The sequence below is a fragment of the Trifolium pratense genome, linkage group LG5 (genome assembly GCF_020283565.1).
Source record: "Trifolium pratense cultivar HEN17-A07 linkage group LG5, ARS_RC_1.1, whole genome shotgun sequence".
Classification (NCBI taxonomy): Eukaryota; Viridiplantae; Streptophyta; class Magnoliopsida; order Fabales; family Fabaceae; genus Trifolium; species Trifolium pratense.
In genome coordinates, this window is record NC_060063.1 from 18,373,018 (window position 1) to 18,390,531 (window position 17,514).

General features: G+C 34.4%; 1 pseudogene; it reads right to left on the reverse strand.

Annotated features, from left to right (window-relative positions):
- Nucleotides 1-7,455: 7,455 nt before the first annotated feature.
- On the reverse strand, nt 7,456-17,410 carry LOC123886170 (annotated as a pseudogene).
- Between the last annotated feature and the right edge of the window lie 104 nt (nt 17,411-17,514).

Genomic DNA, 17,514 nt, shown 5'->3' on the forward strand with positions numbered 1-17,514 from the left:
CTACCGCGAGAGATAACCTCTCGATCCTCTGATATCTTATCTCCGCTCCTCTAAGGGTTCTACTTACAAAGTATATAGGCTTCTCTTCGCCCTCTACTTCTTGAACTAAAGCTGAACTTAAGGCTCTATCAGAAACTGCATGATAAAGGTAAAGGGTATTGCTTAGTAATGGGCGCGTCAAGATGGGCGGAGATGCTAAGAATTCCTTTAGTTGTTTGAAGGCTTCTTCGCATTCGGGCGTCCATGAGAACCTTTCGTTTTTCTTAAGAGATGCGAAGAAGTGAAAACCTTTCTCGCCCGCGCATGATAGGAATCTGGACAACGCCGCTATTCTGCCTGTCAAAGTTTGGACCTCTTTCACGGAAGTAGGGCTTCTCATGTCTATGATGGCTTGACATTTTTCAGGGTTGGCCTCGATTCCCCTGTTGGTGAGCATGAAACCTAGGAACTTTCCTGCTTGCACTCCGAAAGAACATTTTGCTGGGTTTAACCTCATGTTGTATTTCCTTACCGAACCCAGGATGTCCAGAAGATCTTCGTCATGCTGGTTTTCTTCGGAAGTTTTCACTACCATGTCATCAATGTACACTTCCAGGTTCTTTCCTATTTGTTCGGAGAATACCCTGTCCATCAGCCTTTGATATGTTGCCCCCGCATTCTTCATCTTTATTTGATTATACCCGGAGTAGGCGTCCATGAAGCTTAACATCTTGCATCCTGAAGCGCCGTCTATCAACCTATCTATGTTGGGCAAAGGATATGGGTCTTTGGGACATGCCTTATTTAGATCCGTAAAATCTACGCACATCCTCCACTTTCCGTTGGCCTTTTTCACCATGACGACATTTGCTAACCACGAAGGGTATTTTATTTCCTCAATGAATCCAGCCTCTTTTAGCTTCTCTACTTCCTCTGCTATTGCAACTCGCCTTTCTTCTCCAACCTTTCTTTTTCTTTGAGAGATTGGTTTAATGCTGGGCGATATCGATAGCTTATGGGTGATCACCCCTTCATCTAGGGCTCACTCTTCTGTCTTGAAATTCTTCTCTGGGATCCATATCTGAATTTTCAATGATGTTTATACCACCCGGAACTGTGGCTTGTCTTCCTCCGGATACTCCACTTGAATTGGAGGTTCTATGTCTTATCTTTAGACTGGACTCGTAACACTTTTTGGCGAGTATTTGATCGCCTCTAACTGTTCCTACTTCTCCATTATCTAGAGGGTATTTAATCGCTAGGTATAGGGTGGACATGGCCGCACCCAAGGTGTTGAAAGCAGGTCTTCCTATGATAATGTTGTAGGAGGTGAATGGAGTTTTGACTACCAAATATCGCACTTTGATGGTTTTGGCGTTACTCCCCTCTCCAAAGGTAGTGAGTAATGAGGCGTAGCCCATTACGTCTACCTGCTCCCCGGAAAACCCAACTAAAGCTCCCGCATATGGCTGCAATTGCTCCTCCGCTAATTGCATGGCCTTGAAGGCTTCCCAGTACATAATATCTGCTGAGCTTCCTGAGTCAATCAGTACTCTCTTTACGTCGCAGTTCAGGATTTGGACTTGTATTACCAGAGGGTCATCATCATGAGGTGCCACCTCCAGTCCATCCTTTGCCGTGAATGCCAAATCCGGGACGGCGAGTGGTTGTGGTTGTCGCACGAGGTATATCTCTGAGATTGCGCAGCGCACATATCGTTTCCTCGCCGAGCTTGACTCACCTCCTCCTGAGAATCCCCCCACTATTGTATTCACAGAGATCCTTTCTTTTGTAGGTTCTTTACCTGACCCAGGAATATTTCGTGATTCTTGCCTGGGGATTTTGGGCACGACGACTCGGCCTTGTGCTGCGTCATCAATGAACTTCCAGAGGTGGCCGCTTTTGATCAGCTCCTCGATCAAATCTCTTAGGCGGAAACACTTCTCCGTAGAATGACCTCTGCATCTGTGGTAGGAGCACCAAGCGTTGTCGTCGAGCCCCATGGGGATATTGTTGGTTCTTTTGGCGGGGAGGTTTGCCAAACCACTGGCAAGAATTTCGTTTAACACGTAAGCCTTAGAAGTATTTAATGGCGTAAACTCTTCATTGGCGGGATGGTTCCTGAACTCTCTCCTTGATGGTTGATGGTAGGGCTTACCATAGCGCCTTTGCCATGAGTCTCCTTGATGGCCTCCAGTCCTTTGTCGCTGGTGTTCTGGCGCTTTAGTAGCACGGCCCACATATTCCTTCTCCTTGGCATCTCTTTGCCTTTTCTCGGCGTTGCTCTCTTCGCCCTTCCTTGGAAGGTTCATGTACCAACGCAAGGCTACATCCTTGAAGGTACCGGCTAGTAATTTACATTTTAGATGCTCCAGAGCGTTGATTATGGCAGTTTGTGTTCCTATTGCCATCAAATGCTCCCGAGGGTCAGTTTTTCCGTCAAAAGTAGGAAGGTGAGGAACATTTATTGCTTCCAAGACTTGAGTATCCCATAAGTGTTGTGCCAAAGGTTGTACGTCCATGACGCTCTCTCCTTCCTCCTCCTTTGAAATCATTTTCGCTTTTTCTTTCTCATGTGTTCTTTCGGCCTCAATGGCCGCAATCTGGGTCTGTAAGCGCCGTATTTCCACGACGGCGGCTTGCAAGGTGTTAACACTAGAATTATCGTTATTTCCGTGTTCTCCAGCCATGTGGAGATGTTTAATTTCTGTCTAGTTCGATGTGATAGGCTGGGATCAAATGTTTTTACCGCAGCCCCACGGTGGGCGCCAAAATGTTCTGGTAAAAACTCAAAGGGGGTTGTATTATTGATTAAATGGTGTGATTACACTTGGTTCAATCCCAACAACCCTGGGAGTTTTATAAGTCAGAAGATCTCTGCCTTTACAAATGAAAGTATGAAGCTATTTATAGACTGCTTAGTCTTCTTCTCCAAGCTAAGATTCATAGAAATCCGGTCCTCAAGGTCTTCTTTTTCTCAATTTAATTATTAATTAACTAAATTTATTTTTATTTATTTTTCTAAATTCTTTCATTCATAGAAATTTGGTTATAACAAAACCAACTAATTAGAGAAGAAATTGCAAATAATTAGGAATTTTTTCCTTTTAATTGGGATTGGGGGTGCCAAAAAAAATGAAAAAAAACTCGATTGGTGATGTGGCAAGCCAAAAAAAAAAATTAATAAAATACACGTGGCAGTGTCACGTTGCGGCCACGTCATCCTCCATTAAACCCATATGGACGGCAGAGACAGAAATCATTGACTGATGAAACTTCAGGGACTAAAAAGTGTGAAAACAAATTTCAGGGACTAAAACGAAAATTCTGTGAAACTATAGGGACCAAAAACATATTTAACGAGTAAAATGCCAAATACCCCCTGAAATTTTAAACTTCGTCAAATACCCCCCTGAAATTTGAAAATAGGCTAATACCCCCCCGAAATTTGAAAACATCAATCGAATTGCCCCCTGCTTCGTTTACTCCGTTGATGAATTCTCATTAGTCGCTATTTTTAAGAGTTTTTTTAATTAAGTTTTAATTGAATTTCATTAGTTTAGTGTTTAATTTAGTGTCATTTTAAATAAATTACAATTTTTTTATTTATTGAGTCAATTAAATATTTTTCTTTATTAATATTTCATTTTGTGTAGTTTTTATTTTGTGAAGTGATTAATACATTGTCTAGTGTGTTATGTGATGAGCCAAGAGGGAGTATATTATTTTAAGATCATGGGCTTCTCTAAAAAGAGAACAACTTGGGCCTTTTGCTGAAAATTGACCCGAACCAAGGAAATGAAAGAGGAATGTTTCTTTGCAAAATGTAGTACGTACAACAACAAGAGAGGCATCACGAGAAGCTTGGAACGGTACGAGGAGAGCTGCTGCGCTACAGGATGAAAATGATTGAAGCATAGGAAGAATGAAATTGAAGGATCGACTACCTACTGGGAGTGACACAAGTAGAAATTCATTGGTTTTAATTTCTTCCTTTGTTTATTGATTTCTATTTTATTATGTCTAGCTAAACTCTTGATTGGTCCTTGGGGATTCTGATTATTATTTATCTTGAATTATGTGATTATCATATGTTATGATCAATGAATTACGAAGTTAGTTTCTTCAATTATTCGCGCTTAATGCTTTACATGACTTGATCAATTGTGTGATGATTCCAATTATTTGTTTTACTATGACGATAGGAATGAATGATCGATCTAGGAATAATTGATCAATTAACTTTCACTTAAGATATTTTGGATTGTTAATTGAGATTAAAAGATTAAAGGTTGTAAACCTCAATTGATCATAGATTACCTAAGACATTAAGAATCGATGATCAAGGGAGAGAATTGTGTTACCAAGACATTGGGCATAATCATTTGAGATTTAATCTAATCATGAAACTAAATTGAGTAAATTTGTAATCATACATGAAATTACCAAGAGAAATAGTAATTAGATGAACCAAAATGATCAATCGTTGTTCTATTATTACTTGGAATCCTAAGTTATTTCTAATTTATGATTAAACTTCAAACCAAAGAAACCCCCCCCCCCCCCCCCCCCCCCTTTTATTTACGTCTTAAATACAATCCAATTGTTTTGTCAAGATTGAAACAATCCCTGCGGATACGAACTTTATAAATTTTATTACTTAACGATAAATTAGTACACTTGCTAATTCGTCATCATCCGTCTATTTTGATGATGTGGTTGTTAAATGCATACATGGCACGTGCCAACGTAGGGTAATTGATCAGGACACGTCATAGAGGGGTAATTGACTAAAATTTGCAAAATCAGGGGCTAGTTAACTAAAATTGAATTTGCATAAAAAGAAAGAGATGTAGAGGGGAGAGAGAGAGTTAGAGAGGGATAGGAAAAGAGATGGAGAGGGAGAGAGTGAGAGAGAAGGAGAGGTAGAGATAGAGAAAGAGGGAGAGAGTTAGAGAGACGGGGATAGAGAGGGAAAAAGAGATAGAGAAATTTAATTTGTTGTTGTTGTTGTTGTTATTGTTATTGTTGCATCTATTTTTCCTTTCTTTCCGTTTCTCTTTAACTCTCTCAATCTCCCTCTCTTTGTTGTTGTTATTGTTATTGTTGCATCTATTTTTTCTTTTTTTTATGTCTCTCTCTCTAACTCTCTCCATCTCCCTCTCTCTATGCCTCTCTCTCTCTCTCTCTCTCTCTCTCTCTCTCTCTCTCCCTCTCTCTCTCTCTATTTTTCCTTATCTCTGTTGTTGTCATTGTTTCAACTGTTCTCCCACTCTTTGCATCTCTCTAACTCTCTCCCTCCCCATCTCTGTAATTTCTCTATATCCTCCTTTCTATCCCCCTCTCTCTATCCCTCCCCCCCTCCCCCCCCCCCCCTCTCTCTCTCTCTCTCTCTCTCTCTCTCTCTCTCTCTCTCTCCCCTCTACATCTCTTTCTTTTTATGCAAATTAAATTTTAGTCAATTTGCCCCCTGATTTTGCAAATTTTAGTCAATTACCTCACTATGATGTGTCCTGGTCAATTACCACCCAATGTGACGTGGCGCCAACTTGGCATGTGTTACGTATGCATTTAACAATCACGTCATCAAAATAGACGGAGTAAACGGAGGATGGGGCAATTTGATTGACGTTTACAATTTCATGAGGTATTTGCCTATTTTAAAATTTTAGGGGATTATTTGACGAATTTTAAAATTTCGGGGGTTTTGACATTCTACTCCATATTTAACCCAAATAAAAACAATAGCAACAAGAACAAAACCCAAAAAAATATCAACACACACAAAACTGAGAAAATCTACAAAACCCATAAATAGCTTTTCTAACAGCAAATCCAAAGAAACTAATCAACAAACCAATCACACAAGACAAAGAAACCGCCAGAAACGCATTCAGATCGAACAAATTCCTGGTACTCAATCTAATCGCAATAAAAGACGACGAACACACGAACGCAAAAAAGCAGGTGAAAAATCAATGGTAGACGATGAAGACACGAACGCAGGTGAGAAGAACGAACACGAACGGTGAGAATTTGAGATTTAGGGAACAAACACGAACATAAGCGTTTTATGATTTGGATTTTGTTTTGACTTGGATTTTTTTCTTTATTTTATTTCAATGGTTTTGTTTTAAATGAAATAATACTTTTTGTTAAATTTTAAATGATAACCAATCATTAGATGGTTTAGTGGTAATTGACGCTGAACTTGGGAGGGAGAATCACAGTTCGATTCCCGCAACTGCGATCTGGAGGGGGCTGAAACCAATTGATGAGTTGATGCCAGAACGACCCCCGAACCACATTAAACTTGTGGTGAAAGCCAAAAAAAAAATTAAAGGATAAAGAAATACAATAATGACATGTAATTTTTTTTTCCCATTCATCATTGCCACGTCAGTAAAATGAGAGGGGAACTAAAAAAAAATGTTGACTTTTAAATAAGGGGACCAAAAAAGTTTTAAAATAGGGGAATCAAAAGTTCAAAAATATCAAAATAGGATGACCAAAAGTGCATTTAAGCCTATTTTTATAATTTGCATGTTTTTTTTAAAACATTAATTTGCATGTTTTAAAAGCTCATTTTTTGATACTCGGGGATTCTTTTTTATGACATACTAGTATCCGGACCCGTGCCAAGCACGGGTAAAAAATATATTTATAAAAGAGTTAAAGAAATTTTTCATCTCTATAAATATTTTAAATTTTATTTTTAGTCCCTAAATTCTTTTTAGCATATTTTAGTCCTTTAAATATTTTTTGTCACAATATTTGATTCTTGCTTTTAAGTCAACTCATGTACATCTTTATATTTTTGAAAGAGTTATTGTATTAATGTTTATATTGTTATAAAAATCTCTCCTATCGAAATTTTGAATTTTTTTCACAGTCATATTTATTAAATATATATAAATCTATCTTGCAAAATTTTAATTGTTTTTAACATGGGATGAGTTAAATATCAATTTTTAAGTTTGTGACGCTTAATTTGTCAAAAAAAAAAAATTTGGCATTTGAAAATTTATCTTTTGCTAAAAAATTTATTGAAAGTCTCCTATTGAAGTTTAGAATTTTTAACAAAAGATGAGTTGACTTAAAATCAGAGATTAAAAGTCGTTACGAAAAATAAGACAGATGAATTGACTTAAAAGCAGAGACTAAAAGTCATTACGAAAAATATTTGAAAACCAAAATTTGTTAAATTTTTTTTATAAAGAGTAAAAACGAAATTTGAGATATTTATAAAAATAAAAAAATGTATTTAACTCTTTATAAAATTTGTAATTTTTTAATATAAACTAGAACATCGACCCGTGCGGTGCACGGGTCTGATTAACTATAAGATATATAATGATTAAATAAGATATGATAATTCCAATAATGTAAGGTATATCAAAAAAGTTAAGTAACATTAAACGATAGTTCAACAATAATTTTGGATAAATATTCATACAAAGAAAATTATGTTATATTACGGAATACTTCCTTATAGACCACATTCGAAGTCTTAGTCGTATCTTCACCATCGTCATCGATGATCAATATTTTTAATCATTTTCTAGAAGTAACTCTTGAAATTGCAACATACAACTGACCATGTGAAAACACTGACAATGGAAGATATATCCCAACATGCTTTAAAGATTGTCCCTGACTCTTATTAATAGTCATCGCAAAAGAAATCATTATAGGAAATTGTCTCCGTTGAAATTTAAAAGGAATTCTCACGTCAGATGGTGTCAGAGAAAATCTAGGTATGAAAACCTGATCACCAATATTACTTCCTGAAATAATTTTTCCTTCCAGAGCACGTTTTCCCAATCTCGTAATAATAAGTCTTGTTTCATTGCATAATCCTAATTTTTTATTCAAATTCCTTAATAGCATAACTGGAACTCCAACTTTAAGTCTCAACTTGTGATTTGGAAGTCCCGACGTAGAAATCGTGTTAAAAAATTCGGGAGTATGAACATCATCCACTGTTTAACCGTCTACATTTTGTGTTAGTGGAGTATCATAACTCAAATATGTTTTTTCTTCATCAGGAATTAAATCCAACATATAATCATTTTTTGTGTCGACTATTGAATTTTTAGGAGCTAGTATAGCTCTATTTTGGAAATACGTTATATCGTTCATTTTTGTAAAAGTTGGGGATAGGTGCTTTCAACGATAGAAGCAAGAGGATCACCTGAATTTGGAATCAATAAATCTGATGGAATGTCAAGTTCTAAATCATCGTCGTTGTCATCTCCAATTTCTCCATCGCCAACACCCAAAACCCATTCAGAAAACAATCTTCTTTGTTCAACGTCTGCACTTGAAGCACCACCGAGAAGCCTCATGTTTTTACTCAATGTTAAAACTTCACAAAAATTCCAAAGAACCGAAGGATTAATTGTAGCATGAACAACTTTTGGCCTTGTACCTTTGGGTATTACTGGTAGAATTTGTCTAAAATCTCCGCCAAAAACAACAATTTTTCCACCGAAGGGAATGTGTTTATTTTTTTCATCAACAGACTTGAGAATATTTTTTAAAGTTCAATCAACAGCTTCGAAATAGTGTTTGTGCATCATTGGTGCTTCATCCCATATAATGAGCTTTGCTTTTTGTATTAATAGCACCAAAGGGCTTTTAGGAACTATGGTACATGTTGAAAACTCGTTAACATTTAGAGGAATACAAAACCTTGAATGTGTTGTTCTACTGCCAGGTATAAGCAATGCAGCGATCCCACTTAAGGCAACTGTTAAAACTATCTCACCTTTTGAACGTAATGCGGCTGACATGACCCTCCAAATAAATGTCTTCCTTGTACCGCCATAACCATAAAGAAAAAACACAACATGTTTGTTTTCGTTAACTCTTGTCATGATTGTGTCATATACTTTACATTGCTTTGAAGTCATAGTTGACATCAATCTAACATGTTCCTCAGCTAATGATTGTCTGTAATAATTTAATTCGTCGTGTATTAAACTATTTTGTATATCAGGAACTAATGATGTGTCTGCTCTAGGTATTGGAGGATAATCTTTTAAACTCTTCCCACAACTACGTAACATCATCTCAATATCTGCTAGTGCATATTGTATCAATTGATCATCGGATAATATTAAATCTGCAATGTTAAAATCAAAATAATGAATGTGATTAGTGACATGACTATGGTTGTGTTTGGTTGTATTGCAAAAAAAATTGATTTAGCAAAATTGAGTTTGATAGATTTGATTTTGGTTAAAAGTGAGTTAAACATAATTGATTTATGTTTGGATACATTAACGTAAAAATAAAGGGTATTTATAAAAAATATCAATTCTTTTTCCTTTTTTTTTTGACAAAATTCTTTTTCCAGTTTTAAAAAACTACAATTTAATAAACTGCATAATAAATAATTTAAAAAGTGATATAAGCAAGGTTACATGAGTAAAAAAATAAACAACTAATAAGTATGGTTTTATAGAAATAGGTGAAAATATTTTATACCTGAAGCACCAAGAAAGCGTCTCTGTTTGTGCAAAATGTCATCAATCAAAAGATGTGATGTACTTGTCCAAACTATTTCTGGCCTGATCAGCTGATCTGACACCAATAATGTTGCAAACATTACTCTTAAAAAAGTCTCTGTGGCTTGTCTCTTTTATTGCCTCTATATACTCCTTATCATCATCCAGCAAATCTCTTGCAAAACAGGCTTCCTTGAAACTATCATATTTGAAATTATCCACTGTTTTTAATTCATCAAAAGAAGTAGGACCTTTGACATAGTTTAACAACGTCCTCAAATAAAACCTTTCACCCGCACCAGGTGGTGCAAAGTGAACTCTTCCAATTGAAAAACCTCTTTGTCTTGGAGCCCACTGATGCAAATTTTCTTTCCACACAAACTTAGTTGGGAATTGACTATATGTTAAATTTTTTGCCTCTGGAAATTTCTTGTTTGCATCCATCCATGCCAAAAATTTTGATGCGCGACTCTTTAGTTTGTTTAGAACGTCTTCAATACGCTCGTTATCTTCAAATAAAACAGTGTGCTTATCTTCAAGATGATAATTAAGCCGCTCAACCGTAAGCTCTCTATAGTGTATATCAAAAGAAAATATCCTTCAGAATTGAGTTTGATAATAACTTTCCAAATCATACGTGATAATAACTTTCCAAATCTCACATGATAATTATTCTCTAAATTTATGATTCGGTAAAAAAAAAATCATTGATCAGGAAAGACATAAAAATATTTCGTGATGAATAATATAGTCAACAATAATTTTGATATGATATACTTTTAAAATTGATGGTGCTTATCAATTATTGCACACAATTTTAATCACAATTCGTATACTTGCCATAGTGGTTGGAAATATTGCCTTGCACTTAAGGGTTGCGGGTTCGAATCCTAGTCAAGACAAAATTGTAGTATTTTTTAATAAAAATTGCAAGATAAAATGGAGGGAAAACAGGGAAAACAAATTAGGGTTTAGGGTTTGCTTGTGTATACAAGCTTATAATATAAAAGATTAAAAAAGATGTCTTTATAGTCGTAAAAGGCAATGATGAAAAATTGTAGATAAATAGTGGAATTATCATGAACCTTTAAAGTCAAATTTTCATGTTTTTATTTATGACCACTAAGTAAATTTTCAAAAACGATCATTTTAACATTCGTCAAGTGGAATAATTTTGTCCACAAAAGGTGGAGGATATGAGAATTTCAAGTTTAACACACTACTAGAAATTAGACTTTTGCTTAAGAGATTCCACTACTTTTCGTATAACAGAAGTGAAACATTCAGGGACAAAAGATTCCACTACTGATTTTTGTTTAACGAAAGTGAAAAATTCAAGGGAAGAGATTCCACTACGGATTTTTGTTTAACGGAAGTGAAAACTTAACACGGAAGTGAAAATTTTGTTTTAAACAATTTCACGCGTACATACACACCCAAATGCACCAAAATCCTTCGTTGTTCTTCTTTGAGCTTTGAAACCCTAAATCACTTTTTCCTCCTTCGTCTTGCTATGACTGATTGATGACTGCGTTCTTCATTCTTCAAAACCCTAAATCAATTTTGCATTTTCGTTCTAGTAGGTTCGTGTTTTCTTTTCGTTTTCTCGTTCTCGTTTTCGTGTTCTGATGAAACTGAAGGGATTTAAGAGGGGTTTTTCAAAATAATTAATCCTCTTAGCGGAACAATCCCGATGAACGGATCTTGATTAAACCATTAATCACAAATCAAAGAACACAAAACCACAAGTTTATGTGTTTACCTCTTGAAGTGCAGAACCTTTGAGGTAGAAACTGTTTCTGATCACGAGCAAAGCAAAGTAGCGATGCATCTACTCAGTCCACACGAACAGAACTTCTCCGATGACCGGTGCTAGCCAATTCCACCAGAGATTCAGAGAGAATAGGGTTTAGAGAGCGGCGGCTAGGTTTCACTTTGTGAATTAGGTTAAACTCTTTTTTTTTTAAAACTTCATCACAAGGGTTCTATTTATAGAACCACTTGTGTGGTCATCAAGCCAAGCACTGCACCGTACCTTACGGTGGACCGCATTTCTCTATTTTTCATAAATTAAATAATAAGTCATACTTAATTATTTAATTACTAATAAGTCCTGCTTATTATTTTATAAATAAGTCTTACTTATTTATTTCTCTCATCTATCTGTCCTTTGTGTGTGACCCTATAGGTTCTTGTAACGTTGGCAATAATATTAAATCACATATTTAATATTATAAACAGTGAGCGGTATCTAGCAACACATCATTGCTACCCAAGTGACGAGAATGTCATGTGATCTGACGAAACCTTTATGTGATAACGATCGTGTGTATAATTACCACTTTGCCCTTATATCTATATTGAACATAAGACATAGATCGTGTCACCCTTGTATGGTTCAATATCTTATTTCTTGATCCCAGAATATACTGAGCAACGAATAAGCTCAATATCTCATATTGACTTAGTTCGGCGTGGCCACGCATTTTATCAGTCATATTCTATCAAGAGGCCTACAGATATTGCTCCTGTTATGTAGGAGGGGCAAATTTCATCTAGGTCACTCATGTTCCTCAGCATGATTTATAGAGTACCCATCAACCGACTTTATAGTCATCCTGTTACGGACAATGTTTGAACGGCAACTAAGTACTCTACTCCACATCTAGGGTCCATAGTGGTTTCAGGTCGAAGGGTGGTATACACCATTATCACTATGAGAATAACTTATGACACTTTTCATAACATACTATGTAGCATTCTCATGGCGGGTCAATCCAATATAAATATTACTCATAATATTTATATCTATGTGAAGACTTGATATCTCATATCTATGACTCGTGAGATGAAGTCATCAATCTACTCACATAATAGTCTCTATGTTTTACTGTTATCCCACATCACAGTAAAACTTGACTATGGATACTTTAAGAATAGTGTCATTATGTTTAATGGAGTCTCACTATTAAGTTACACTTAATGTTTCATTAATTAGACTAGCTATTCTAGGGACTTTATTAGTTTGAAACAAACATAATAAAGAAATGCCTTATTATATATATTAAATATATAAATCAAAGTCATCATACAAAAGACGATTCTATCAAAATAGATTGACTTTTAGGGTTTACTCCAACAGAAACATGTTTCGAAGTTTTCGTTCTCATTTTCACCTTTTCACTGATGAAAATCTGTTTTAACAGTTTCTTTTCGTTTTCGCGACTAATAAGTCACTGTTTTCGTTCTGTAGCGATTGATGACGGTGTTTATGTTCTGCTTTCATTCTTGGTTTGTTGAGATGAGAGTAGTACCAGGTTCTTCGTGTTAGAATATTTTCCAATATTATGTGGGCTGCAATCAATTGTGAGTTTTGGTTTTAATAAAAACGGGTTGATGTTGTTGTGATCCATTTGATGATGCTTAAGCCCGATAATTGTGATCAGTAATAATGGGCTTGAACACTAATTCTGATTTGTGTAGAAACAAAGTGTAGGCCCAACTCTAGAGTCCATGATGGGTGGTACTAGGGTTGTGATCTTATATAAGATTGGCTAGGTCCCCTTTGCCGTCACGTACAAAAACACAGTAAGCTCATTTGTTGTCTTCCCCATCAAAGACCTCAAAGACTGGAGCATGTGATCAGGCAGAGGAAGACCTTGTCTAATGTATCGGTGATTCCGATATCGGCTATTTCGGTAACCATGATTGTTAATTCAAGTAAGTGTGTTCTAATTTCATATAATATGTCGATCTCTAAATTATTAATTATTACATGTGGTATCAGAGCCTAATATTATATGATTAGAACCCTAATTTTGATGAATTGAAAAAGCTCACGTAATACTTATTTTGAAACTGCTGTTCTTGAAATTCATCATCGCAAGTTGAAAGTTTTATTCTTTCACTGATTATTATAACCAATTCTTCTATGTAAATTGAAATTGATCACACTTTGGTTTTAACGGTATCGGTTTATGTATTTATTTATGCCGATTTACGATATATAATTGGTTTGTGTTGTTTGCCAATAGCCTAATTGGTCGTGTTTAATTCTGATTGCAATACCTTAATATGTGTTCGACCTTTAGTAATGCGTGAGATATTGTGAGTGGCCAATATAATTGTTTTCGGTTTCTCTTTTGAATTTGGATCGAGTCATTGAGATTTATCCAATCATGCTGTGAACACTTTTGACTAAGCATTGTTTTGTTTCTTCATAATTGGTACCAATATTATAGTATAAGACCAAACCGGACACTGCTTCTTGATGCTTCTGAGATTTTCGTAAGATGAAACCAACCTGACCTTTTAAATCATGAATTAAGATTTTGGTTGGTTTTATTTGGTTCTTTTAATCGTTGACTCTTTATGTAAAACCAATTTGTGCATCCATCTCGACGAGTTTTGTTGCACCATTGTTAGTGAATATTTGTTCCATATTAAGTCGATTTGATATTTTATTTTATTTATGGAATAAAATTATGATTTTGTTTATGAAAAAAAATTTCTTAAAATAATCGACCCAAGAATATTTCATTGATTTTAAAATTATATTCTTGGTTTTGAGAATGAGATTATTTTGCAAAATATTTAAATATTTGGTGTTGATTAATGTGAGAATGTTATACAATTTTTAAATCATATTTTCAAGATCAGAGGCTAAAATATTATTTAAGAAAATTCTTTTTAAAGTTGTAACACTAACATTGAATATTTTGTTAAGGTGTTACAAGTGGAAAATTATTTTAGACTCAATTTTATTGATCGTAAGTTTGTAACACCAAATGTTATCTATATTTTAGACTCAACTGGAAAGTATCTGCTTTAAATATTTCTTGTAGTTTTGCTTGTTAATATGATTGAGCCTGTTAGTGGCAAACAAAGGTCTTCCCATACCTTAAATTTTCGTTTGGCCAGATGACTATTAATACTACTATTTTAAATTGCTTCTGGGGTTCAGATTTTGTTTATATATAGCTTCATATGTATAGTGTGATGCTAATAGCCTTTTGATTTATACACATGTGTTGCATTCGATAATTTCTTTTCTCAACTGTTTAATTGGATTTAAGAGTACTATAATATTTTTGCTCTCTAATTATGTTGTGGGTCTTCTTCCTCAATATTGGGACCAATTAAATTGTTCTATGTGGGATTGCTACTAATTCTATTTTGCAGCAACCATGTGAAGTATGTTAAGAGAAATCCGGTGAGAAATTTATATTTATTTTATGGTATAAGTGCTCAAATTCTTCTGTGTTGCTCAAATTCAGATTATGGACTATTAATTTTGAATGTTGCTATGATTCATATTTTAATAATAACTTACGATCTATTTATTTGCCAATTTAAAGTATGTGATATTTGGAAATAATTGGCTAAATAAGAGCAAAATCAGTTACGTTGAATGGATTGCAGGCAGAAGGAATCAATGGTTGTTTATATATTATATTCTCTCCATCAGACTTATCATCCTTGTGGGTTTTGTTTCTCAATATTTGGATTTGGGACTAATGATATTTGAAATTGTTTGGTGCTTGATTTCTTTCAATTCTATTTTGCCGCAAACATGTGAAATATTATTCTTTTGAGCAATTATGGCAATTTTACAATTAACATTGCCTCTTTTATAAATTGAGTTGATTATTATTAAAATTTATTATTATGATATAATGGTTTGTTGTTGATTTGTGAATTGTTTGAGATGACGCCGTAAAAGACTTCATTATACTCTCAAATCATTAAAGTTCATTGACTCTAATTGCAAGGATGGATGTCACACTTTTGGAGGTTAGTTGTGCAATTGTTTATCCTCTTGTGACTTATTATATAATTGCACATAAGGAGAAATTCTTTTAAGATATTATCGACTCATTTTGAAATAATAAATGTGCAATTATATATAAAAGTGTTATTATTTTCCATAATATTCTAAAAATTAGAAACTCTCTATATGATCATCAATTAATTTCTTGCAATATACTCCAATTTTAAAATTTTACTCTAATGAGTGGGAGTATTTCAAGTTTAATATTTTGAGAGTTCTCTCTATATAATCATTAATTGATTTTTTGTTATATACTCCGATTTTAAAATTTTACTCTAATGAGTGAGAGTATTTCAAGTTTAGTATTTTGAGAGTTCTATTATGGAAAAATATAAATTTAGTGTGACATTGTTTGACATGTCCATTGTGTGATAGAGAAAATAGTTGAGTATTTGTTTAAATATTTTAACACTTTTGGATTGGTAATTCAACTATAATTCTCTATCAAGTGGGAGAGTTTTACATGTCAACTATTTATAAATGTTTGTTGAGACTTAAATAGAGGAAATATTGTCTTATGGTATTTATAATAGTTCGGGACTATTTGTTTTATATATATCCTCAATTGATTTAAAATTGAAGTCTCTTATTTTTCCGCTGCGTAAATTTGCATGTATTTATTATATTGAGTTGACTGTTTTACAGTAATGATCTCTTATGAGTTGACTGTTTAATAATAATGATCTCTCCCCTAAAATACTAATTTTCCGCATTAAAAGAAATATGTTGGGAATGTGAATTAAAATAATGAATGATCAATTTAGATACATTTATATAGTGCATATTTTCACTGTTCCTATTTTGACAAGCGCAAATGATTCCTATGCAAGAAAATTTTGTGCGTTGGTATAAACCGTTACCACCAAAGTGGGACCGTTTATATTATTGATTTGATGAAATTTTCTTTGTAGTTTGAGGAATGCCTTTAATTATTGATTCCTATGCAAGAAATTTCATGCATTGATAGGCCGTTACCATCAAAGTGGGACTGCTTATATTATTGATTTGATGAAATTTTCTTTGTAGCTTGAGGAATGTTTTTTAATCGTGACATGTGATTTTCTGCCTAAAGGTGATGATTATATGTTATAATTAAAAATTAATTTAAGATGAAGTTATTGGAGGATGCATTGATCCGAGGAATTTGTCTGCCTAAAGGTGACAAATTTCAAAGTTCAGTGTATACTCATTGATTAACTCGTCTGAGGTTTTGACTAGGGTTTTATCCTTAGTGAGTGCATTCTGCCCAAAGGTGATTGTACCATTATATTGGCCTCGTTGTGATAGCTTCTTGATTTTGAGCTATATCTTGTCCTTAAGATAATTGACTGATGAGGTTTTGACTGAGACATTGATCTTAGTTTGTGCATTCTGCCCAAAGGTGATTGCACTGTTATATTGGCCTCTTTTGATAATACTAATCCAATTTGGTTTTGATTCAAATAAATTTCTCAGTTATGTTTCCATTGAAATGTTGAACATCATAGATCACTTGATTAGTGGGAGATAACTTATATTCTTTTGATATGCTTTATTAGTGGGAGTTTAAAATTTTATATTAACTCCTTTTATAAATTTGAAATTATTTGAAATTTGAAATATAAAAATATTTGAGCTCAGTGTTGTTGGGATCACTATGCCGGTGATCAACGCTATTTTGGAGCTGAGGCATTATGTGAAAACATGAATAAATAAGCTCAGTGTTGTCGGGATCACTTAGCCAGTGATCAACACTATTTTGGAGCTGAGGCATTATGGTATCTTAAGAACCATGTAATTTCTCTGGCTTTGAGGCATTTGAGAGAAATTATGTCTAAAATATTGGAGCTCGATGTTGATTAGATCATTATACCGCGGTAGTCAACATTGTTTTGGAGCTTGGACTTGTGGTATCTTATGGACCATATAATTTCTCTGGCTTTAATGCATTTGAGAGAAATTGAGGACTGACGAAGAAAATGATAGAATGGTTGAGATCACAAACATATCATTTTCTCGCTACACTCTACACGAATGACTAATCGACGGAGTTTGGTGGTATTTGTAACTATGGAAGGTATTGTATCAATAACGATATAATTCCCGCCATGATTCGATATCATTTAACTTTTGTTGGATGGAGTCTTAATTAGATGTTGCATCTTGGGATCATTGTGGCCACATTAAAATATGTTATTAACCCGAGAGTCGTTT